This window comes from Macrotis lagotis, chromosome 1 (assembly GCF_037893015.1).
Source record: "Macrotis lagotis isolate mMagLag1 chromosome 1, bilby.v1.9.chrom.fasta, whole genome shotgun sequence".
In the NCBI taxonomy this organism is placed as follows: Eukaryota; Metazoa; Chordata; class Mammalia; order Peramelemorphia; family Peramelidae; genus Macrotis; species Macrotis lagotis.
The window spans coordinates 721,951,127-721,960,953 of NC_133658.1; the positions used below are offsets into that span (position 1 = coordinate 721,951,127).

Genomic DNA, 9,827 nt, shown 5'->3' on the forward strand with positions numbered 1-9,827 from the left:
ATATAAAACATAAATAGTGTGAAAAAACTAATAGGGCAAGGCAGCACCTAATTGTGGAGGTTCTAGAATTCCAGGCAAAAGAGGAAGATTTAATCTGAAGATTTCTGAGCATAGGTGTAACATGACCAGATTTACATTTGAGTATCCAAGATCAAATAATTTTTTGAGTAGAACAATTCTGTTCAAAAGTCAACAGAATAACTGTAGGGAATTGATCTAAAGACTAAGCACTAGGAGAGAAAAAGGGATAATCCTGGGGATGGAAATAGATCAAAAAAGCAAGAAAAAAAAAACACCAAGAAGTTATCCAAAGACATGCTAGAAAGGAGTCAATATGAAATAAAAGAGTAACACGATGCTCTTTTATGTTTTAACTTGCACCATATTAAATTAATAATATAAGTCTGTGACGCTGAAAATAGTTTATAGACTTAGATTCTTCTATATAATAGTAAAATAGATGCAATTTTTAATATGGCTGAGATTAAGCAGTTTATTGTGATGGCCAGAGTAGAAAGATGCCAAAGGAAACATGGAAGGAAAAGAAGAAATACATGAATTCCAGGGACCATCGAATCTTAAGTTTTAGAGGTTGGAACAGCATGGCATAGTATTTAGAATACTAGACTGAAAGGTTGAAAAGGACATTCTTTTCCAGGTATAGATTGGATAAGAAGTCTCAAATTCTATTCCAATTCTGATGTTTTATTCTGTGATTGAAGACAAAATGTAAGTTAAAATTCCACCTTATTATTCACTAACTGTATGAATATTGGTAGATCAATGTGATGCCCAAAAGATGTCACTGAAAAAAAATTTTTTAAAGATTTTAAACAATTGAACTAAGGGGCCCAAGTCATAAGATGGAAAAATTATTAGTGATTCTGGAGCTTTTGCAACCAGCTACTGATAAATTGAGTAAGAGATAAAGTTCAGACATGGATCCTTCATATATATATATATATATATATATATATATATACCCCTTCTTTTAATATAGACTGAGAAAATTGATTCTCATGATTTCTTTTCCCCTCTGGGAAAAATCAATGTTACCCTTTGTTAAAAGGTCCAGGGGATGAATATGGGTAAGAGGGTCTTTGAGATCTTCAGGTTGTTGGTTTTTTTTAGAAAGCCATCTCACCATCATGATTGTAAGAGGCAAGCAGCCCTGACTCCTTGAGGTTCCAAGCTGTGCATCATTGGAATTGACCTGGGATAGGTGAGCAAATAGACATTATAGACAGTTCTAAATTGGAAGCCAGATAAGGTGCAAATACACTTCCAAGTAGAGTCAAAGTTGTTACAGACTATTTCTTGTTCATTACCTGATAGGAATTTGTGTCAAATGTGCACAGTGGGGTCATCCCTGCAAGATGCCAGCCACTAGCCACAGGGATCCAAAGACCAACTCCAGGGGTGACTAGGTGGCACAGTGGATAGAGCACCAACCCTGAAGTCAGGAGTACCTGAGTTCAAATCTGGTCTCAGACACTTAATAATTACCTAGCTGTGTGGCCTTGGGCAAGCCACTTAACCCTATTGCCTTGCAAAAAAAAAAAACCCTAAAAAAAAAAAGACCAACTCCACACTGTGGACTCATGGCCCTCTAGGTGGGCAAATCAGATCCAGACAGCCTCCTTCACCTGGTATAGCTTTGTTGTTTCATCATAGCAGACTGAATCCAACAGCTCTTGGTTAGGGTGCCATATCATATGTTTAAAGTCCTGGGTATGTGAATTCACAATACTAACACATTTATATTCATCTTCTTATCAGTTTCCTAGACCCAGACACTCTTGTCCCAGTTGCAGATAGCTATAGCTACCAGATGGGTCCCAAGCTTCTGACTTGATTTCATTTTTGTTTCCTTCAGGGGTGATTACATTACTCACCATCATCCTGGTTCTTCTTCCAGATACAAGTGGTGGCATCAAAACTTGCAGAAGACAGGTAGTTACTACATGGGGACCAGCTCACCTTCCATACAGAGCACTTGTGACTTACCCTCCTTGCCCCAGATGGGAATGCAACTGCACAAGGTCAGCAGAGTCCTGGAAGCAGTGGGAATCTGGTTTGATAAGCAAACCAAGAGCACCAGGGAGTCCTTTTGATAGCAGTTCAGGCTCTGCCTGACCCTAGGCCCACCACCCCTTTGGAGGCCAAGTCATACCATAACTCAGCTCCAGACTCCCTTGGTGGCCCCATTTTCTTCTTTTTTTCTTCTTTAGAAAGATTTTATTTATTTTGAATTTTACATTTTTTTCCTCTTAATCTTGCTTCCCTCCCCTACCCCCCACAGAAGGCAGTCTGTTAGTCTTTACATTGTTTCCCTGGTATGCACTGATCTAATCTGAATGTGATGAGAGAGGAAATCATATCTTTAAGGAAGAAACATAAAGTGTGAGATATAGCAAAATTACATTAAAAAATATATATTTTTTAATTAAAGGTAGCTGTCTTTGATCTTTGTTCAAACTCCACATTTCTTTCTCTGGATACAGATAGCATTCTCCACTGCAGACAGCCCCAAATTGTTCCTGATTGTTGCCCTGATGGAATGATTGAGTCCACTAGGGTTGACTGTCACCCCCATGTTGCTGTTAGGGTGTACAGTATTCTTCTGGTTCTACTCATGTTACTCAGCATCAGTTCATGCAAATCCTTCCAGGCTTCCCTGAATTCCCATCCCTCCTGGTTTCTAATAGAACAATAGTGTTCCATGACATACATTATACCCCAGTTTGCTAAGGCATTCCCCAATTGAAGGACATTTACTTGATTTCCAATTCTTTGCCACCACAAACAGGGCTGCTATGAATATTTTTGTATGTGATGTTTTTACCCTTTTTCATAATTTCTTCAGGTATAGACCAGTAGTGGTATTGCTGGATCAAAGGGTATGCACATTTTTGTTGGGTGGCCCCACTTTCAAAAGACAATTTTGATGAGAAGTTTTTTTACCATCTCCCTCCCTAACCCTATTACCCACAAGTGTGGAACTGCTTATCCCAGATCATGCCTAAACCTACCCTCTGTGGTTTGGCTTAGGTTTGACCTTCTCTTGAAGTCTCTATTGTCCCCTCCTCCTCTCTCATCTAAGTAGCTCTTAGAGATAACGAGATTACCTCATGAGGGTATTAGTTTAGGACAAAGGTTCATGTGACTTCATTTCCTTAAAAAGCTAGGAAGGAGTTTGGACTCTGTTATTTTTCACTTGTTTTTGATAATTCAATTTTGTCACTTAAAACAATTTATAAGTATTGCACTCACTAGCACAACATCAGCACATAAAATCCAGTTCCATCAGCCTCATTGACCATTGATTTTGGGTCAACTTCAGCTCAGTTCATCAGCTTATTTTATAAGTGGAGCACACTTGCCTATATCTATCTAAGAGCAAATCTTATTACACCTGATTTGGACCCTCAACAGGGGAGAATTGATTTAACTGTGGAAACAAGTCTGAAAATTCTACCAGGAAAACTGGAAATTGAATTTCATGAGATTGAATCTATAGGTCCTGGTCCACTTGGGAGTGATATTGTTCCAAGATGAGAATGTCTTGGACAGGTCACCTCTATTAGGTCCAAAGCACCTCAATTTCCAAACTATAACCATGTGGTATCAGCTTCTCTCATTTGGGAAACTGCTGTGTTCACATTAGATGCAAGTTCAGGTTTAATCAAGAAGATCCCTATACCCTCATGAGCTAATCTCATTATCTCTAAGAAATACTTAGGTGAGAGAGGAGGAAGGACAGTAAAGACTTCAAGAGAAGGTCAAACCTAAAATTAACTTCTATCCTTGGATTACTCAGAGATGCATATTTAATTGAAATATTAGAGAAAAAAGAAAGAAAAGAAAAGCTAGGAAGTTTTGAAAATACAGATTTTAAATAAAATTCATTAAATGCTCTGATCCCACATGCAATCTGTTGCTTGCCAAAGAGAGAGGGTAGTCTTTTAGCCAGTTGAATTTGATGTAATTAATTATACACAAGTTTCCTTACCCACATTCAGTAGACCAAGTCAGGGCATGCTTAAAACCATCTTTGTCTTTATCAAGTAAAAAAAAAATCATTTAAATGCAAATAATCAATAAATAGAAATTAAAAATAAAAGAGAAATATTTACTAATGAATCACAGTGCCCATTATATATTTTAATAAACAGAAAATGAAAAATGGGGAATAGAATAAATTTCCCATATTCTAACAATTTCTCCAAAAAGCCATAATTCAGACCCTCCCTGCTAGATTTTCTTAATAATCTGAATACTGAACCAGACAAAAGAAAAAGTTCCAGCTGATTTAAGGTTAAGAGCCAGTTTCTGGAAAGCATCTATAGGGTCTCAGTGGTTGAAAACCAATGGATTTTTGTAAACTGTTAAAACAACAAAAGTATGTACCCCTTTAAGCAGTGAAAGTTATGATATGAGTTCCCAGCAAAAGCTCTAGCAATGAAAGTCATCATCATCATCATCATCATTATCATCATCATCATCATAATAAGTTCATCTCAATGAATAATGTAAACCGTGATTAATACTAGCCAAAAGAAAACATATGGACAGAGCATGACTTTGTAAACACAGGACTTTACTGAAAGCAACCCTGATATGACACCATGGTGTTTGGAGCCCAAGGTCAGCACTACTACATTGAGGAAACCCACGAATCTCAGTGACATACTTCGCACTTCCTCCTTTCTTTGTCTCCTTTCTATAATTACATGGGAATTTTGGGGTGGTCTTTGCAGGGATTCATGATTGTCATCTAATGGCCACCCTAGACTACTTATTAAACTACTTATACAATCAATCTGGAGCTCCCAACACATTCCTTCAATTTGTAGGTATTAAACTGAATTCTTTGCATGCTAAAACCTTGAATAGTGGGCACAACATCATCCTCCATCTGCCTCTGCTCCTGCTGCAATTCTCTTTCCCAGCTCTTCTCCAGAGATATTTAAAAACTCTCACCATAATAGAAAATTCTGTTTCCCAATTCAATTCTCCAATAGTTACTTTCCTTTCTTCCAAGTTAGTCAGAAATACAATTCCCAGGGTCTTTAGCAACCTAGATCCCTTCAAAAAAGCAGCCAATACAAATCCTGCTAAAGTGACTGTTACAGAGGGGAAATGCTGAAAGTACTGTATGAATATCTATTATTATTTGTAACTTATTTAATTCCCTTTATTTTTTGAATGAGAAAACTGAAACTTTGAAAAGTTGATACCTTGGCAGGGAAAAGACAAATGATGAGCAGCACACAGATTTCTACCATAGTCCTTTGACTATGACTCAGAGAGTCACAAAATGTCAGAACTGGAAGAGATCTTAGGGGCTTATGTATCACATACATGTTGTATGTATTGTAAAAGAGGAATCCCTTTTACAGTGCTGTTGATGAGTAGTCATCCAGTCACTATTAGATCTGGGAAAGAGAACCTTCTACTCCTGGAGGTAGCTCACATTTGTACATCTTATTAGCAAGATTTTCTTTGCACTTAACCAAAACTTAACTCTGTAACTTCCACCCATGCTCTTCAATTCTGCTATCTGGCACCAAGAAGAACAGGTCTAATAATTCTGAAGAACATGATATTTGAAGATAACATTTAAGTTCCACTCTGTTGTCTTTTTTCTAGTTTAAACATTCCCTTTTCCTTTGAAAGATACTAATATATTGTAGTCACAAGTATTCTTTTTTTCTTGTTGCTCTACTTTAAATGAGCTCCAACTATCAATATCCTTCCTAAAAATGGTACCAAGAATTGAACAGGGGCAGCTAGGTAGCACAGTGGATAGAGCACTGGCCCTGGAGTCAGGAGTACTTGAGTTCAAATCCGCCCTCAGACAATAATTATCTAGCTGTGTGATCTTGGACAAGGCACTTAATCCCATTGCCTTGCAAAAACTAAAAAAAAAAATGAACATACCACTCTAATCATATTTATGACTATGTCAGAGTACTAAGGGGAACTTTTTTTTTATTCTGGACATCTTGTTTTTCCCATGAATCATATGATCTTTGGAATAGAATAAATTCAACATGAGGGCTAGTGCATCTCTAAGATCCAGTTCAGAATTTTATTCCCTTCTTTTCACAGGAATGAGTGAATAGAGTCAATATTTGAATAACTATCCATAGTGCCCAATCCATTTTTATTTTGCTACAAAGAAATATAATTTCCTATATAATATCCACAGAAGTTATCTCAAGGATAATGGAAGTAGGACCTGGCTAGACAATTTCCTTTCCAGTTATTGTTGTTAATGTTTTCCTGAATTCAATTCAGTTTAAGAATCATTTTAATTGCCTATAATTTTCAAGGAAGGAACTTTAAAATTTTTAAATTTAATTTATTTGAAAATAAATGCATTTATTTTTTCCAATTCATGTCAAGATAATTTACAACAATGAAATTTTTTCTAAGATTTTTGAGTTCCACATTCTTCTCCCCCTCTCCCTTTCTTCCCTCCCTCCTCCCCTAGACAGAAAATAATCTAATATAGGTTATACATGTACAACTGTGTTAAACACATTTCCATATTAATCACATGCAGGGTGCTTTTGTTACTGTAGTTGATAAGGTTGCAAAAATAAGGTTAAAAATAATCCCACAGTGATAATAATTTAAATCATAAACTAATTTGCCACCTTGAAAGAAAAAAAACATTAGTGATTCCTTATTGATAGGAAGATTCTGCATTTGTTTCTGTTTGTAACTAACATTTTGCTGATTATATTTACCCCCCCAAGACTAAAGAGCCTCACTCAAAAAGAGATATCTATGCTATCCACATAAGAAAACAAAGTAGTTGAGGAATGCATATTGCCTAGATTAGAAAGGCAATTAAATAGTTAATATATTTGTACAGGTGCTATAGAGAAGCAATGGGCCCTGGATTTAATAGGAGAAAGAGATTAGACAGAATCATATTTCAGTGGTCTCAAGCTGCTCACTTCTTAATACCGATATTTTCCTGGAATTCTACAGGCCCTGCATGAGCTATGTATACGATCAAAAAATAATCAAACTAAATCTAGAAGGGAACTCAAAGGTCTAGTTCAACCCCTCGTTTTTCTGAGGAAACTGAGTTACAGGGTGAAGTAGAGAGGTTTTTTCATTCATTTGCTCACAGTATAATGAATTTTTCACTCATTGGAATTCTCAAAGTTTGTTTCCTAAAAGGATGGTGGGAGGAACCACACAGATTGAACCATGGATCATTAAAGTACTGAAGTAGTCTCCTAGTGAGGATAGTGATTTAGTTAGCTAAATGATCCCCCCCCCTTTTTTTTTTTGGTTTAACTTTAATTTTTATTTATTTTTCAATTATATTTAAAAAGTTTTCAACATTAATTTTTTTGGTAAAATTTTCTTCTCCTCCAGGCTAGCCTATCAAATAATCTGATATAGGTACATAGATGAATGATTGATAGGTAGGTAGGTAGGTAGATAGATAGATAGATGACTGGCCAATTTTAAGACACAATTCCCCTGAACTTTGATTTCCTTATTTGCAAATTAAGGGATGAAAGGACTTCTGATGATTTAACCTCGAGTTATCATCTTTCCCCTCTTGAGATTATTCAAATTATTCTGTATGCATTTCTTACTTGGATAATTATTTACTTTCTTGCATAGGTATATCCCTCAGTAGAGTGTAAATTCCTTGACCACAGGAATATCTCTTATTTATTTTTGTCTCTTTATCAACATAGACCAGCAGCTCCTTGCAGATACCAGGTGTTTAGTATGTGAGCTACTTGATAGTAAGGATTTTCACTTGTCTTTGTTTACCCATTGCCTGGTAAGATCTTAGCAAATAGTAGGTGCTTAATAAATGCTTTTTTGATGAATAGCTATTTGTTGAATTGAAGGTTCAATAACACTCAAAGAGAAAGTCGCCTGGGGAAAGATTCCAAGGATAACAGCAACATCTTTGGAGAATAATCTCAAGAGAAACCAAATGAGAAAGATATTTGTGGGGACCTCCTCCTTAGCTCAAATCATTTATAAAGGACAATTCAAATGTACAGATCTAGAATAAAGAAATCAGATAAATAAGAATGAAGGAACTATAGGTCGCTTCTGGAAAGCGAGTATCAATTGATCCCCTGGGGCACTCCCAAACCAAAACCCGTCTTCATCTACTGTTACCAGAACCTAAACTGCGACCGCCTTGCTTTTGCTGTCTCTAGGGCTTAGCCTAGGATCCGACCCGTAGCATATAATAGATGGTTTGCGTTCATTCCCTTTGCAGTCGTGGTCCTGGTGGGCTTTATTCCTTTTCAGGAAACCCAGATCCTCGGTCGAAAACATAAAGGCTCTCTCCTCCCTCAACCCCTGGCCTAGGGCCGCTCTTCTCCAACTATGCAATAAAAATACTATAAAATAGTCCGTGTCCCCCGCTCCTCTCCAGACAGAATTAATGACAAATAACTGGACCTTCCTTCCCTATGCGCTGCCTGCGTGGCTCTCACTTGCTAGCTTTAGAGTCCCCGCTCTTTGTCCTTGCCCGCTGGCTTTCCTTTGCGTTCTAGAGGCTTCCCTGAGCTGTGGTGTCTCCACTTTCTTCCATTTCTTTGTTCTCTGGGTCCCAGCTCCTCCGGCCCTGTGTGCCTACGGGGGTGTGCGTGTGCGCGAGCGCCCGGGCCGCCCTCAGCCTGCCTTGGGCAGAAGGGAGCCCCGGCCCCTGGGGCCCGGCCCCGCCCCACCGGGCACCCCGGCCCAGCGCGCCCGGCTCGCTTTTCGTCCTGGCTCTGTAGGCTTCTTAGGGGAGGAAGGGGCCGCCGCCCCCCAGCTGCGGTCTGGCCCCCACGGCGCCACGCGCTCCTTCACCTACAGTCTGGGTGCTGGAGCCGCAGCACCTTGGGGCGCCCTGCCGGGAAGGAAACGGTCCTTCAGCCGTCAGGTGGCACAGGGAGGAGGCGGGGCTTCTGCCAGGCCCTGCCAGTCCACCTTCCACTGCCCCCCGACCGAGAATCAGCCCAGCGCCCGCAAAGGCGCGGGGTCCGGCTGGAGGGGACAGTGTTCCCACCCAAGTCAAAGGGAACTCGCTGGTCACCGCGCGGAGGGCGGCAGCCAGAGGCCCTGCACGCCCAGGCCTCCCACAGAGTACTTAGAGTTTGGAAAGAAATCTCGTTTCCAAGGTGTCCTCTCTCCCTGTCTCTGTGTGTCTCTCTCCCTGTCTCTGTGTCTCTCTGTCTCTGTGTCTCTCTCTGTCTCTACCTCTCTGTCTGTCTTCCTCTCTCTCTCTCCCTCTCTGTCTCTCTGTCTCTGTCTCTCTCTGTCTCTCTGTCTCTGTCTGTCTCTCTCTCTGAATGTCTGCTCCGTCTCTATCAGTCTGCCTGGGCATCTGTAAAATAGCTTGCCATTGCAGGGGAGGGAGGAGGGCATATGTAAACAAAGGCCATATAAACGCACAGGCGCCTTGTAACTGAAGAGGAGAATGCTCAGTGTCATGCGGTTTTCCTTTAAAATGAAGTGTAAGGGTGTTTATAGGCATTCTTGTGAGTGTGTGTTTGAGTCGGGGAGTCGTCCAGCCCTTCTGAAGTCTAGGCGGTATACCTAACACTAGGTGGGGAGAGGGAGCGGTCTGGAGGCGGGTGGGTGTTTTGGATTAAGGCAAAAAGTGGAGTCTCCCTCCCAAAATGGGAGTTTTGGTGAAAGGCAACTGAGGTACAAACCCCATACCTCGGGCGGCGCAAAAGGAAAAATAAGACGATTGTGCACAGTTCAGAAGGGGGAAGAAAATGCTGTGAAAAGTGGATCTGTATAATTGGAACTATAAAATAGCCAACCCTGGAGCACAG

General features: G+C 39.8%; 1 pseudogene; it reads right to left on the bottom strand.

Annotated features, from left to right (window-relative positions):
- Positions 1-1,127: 1,127 nt before the first annotated feature.
- Positions 1,128-8,334, bottom strand: LOC141506386 (putative cytosolic iron-sulfur protein assembly protein Ciao1; annotated as a pseudogene).
- Positions 8,335-9,827: the final 1,493 nt, after the last annotated feature.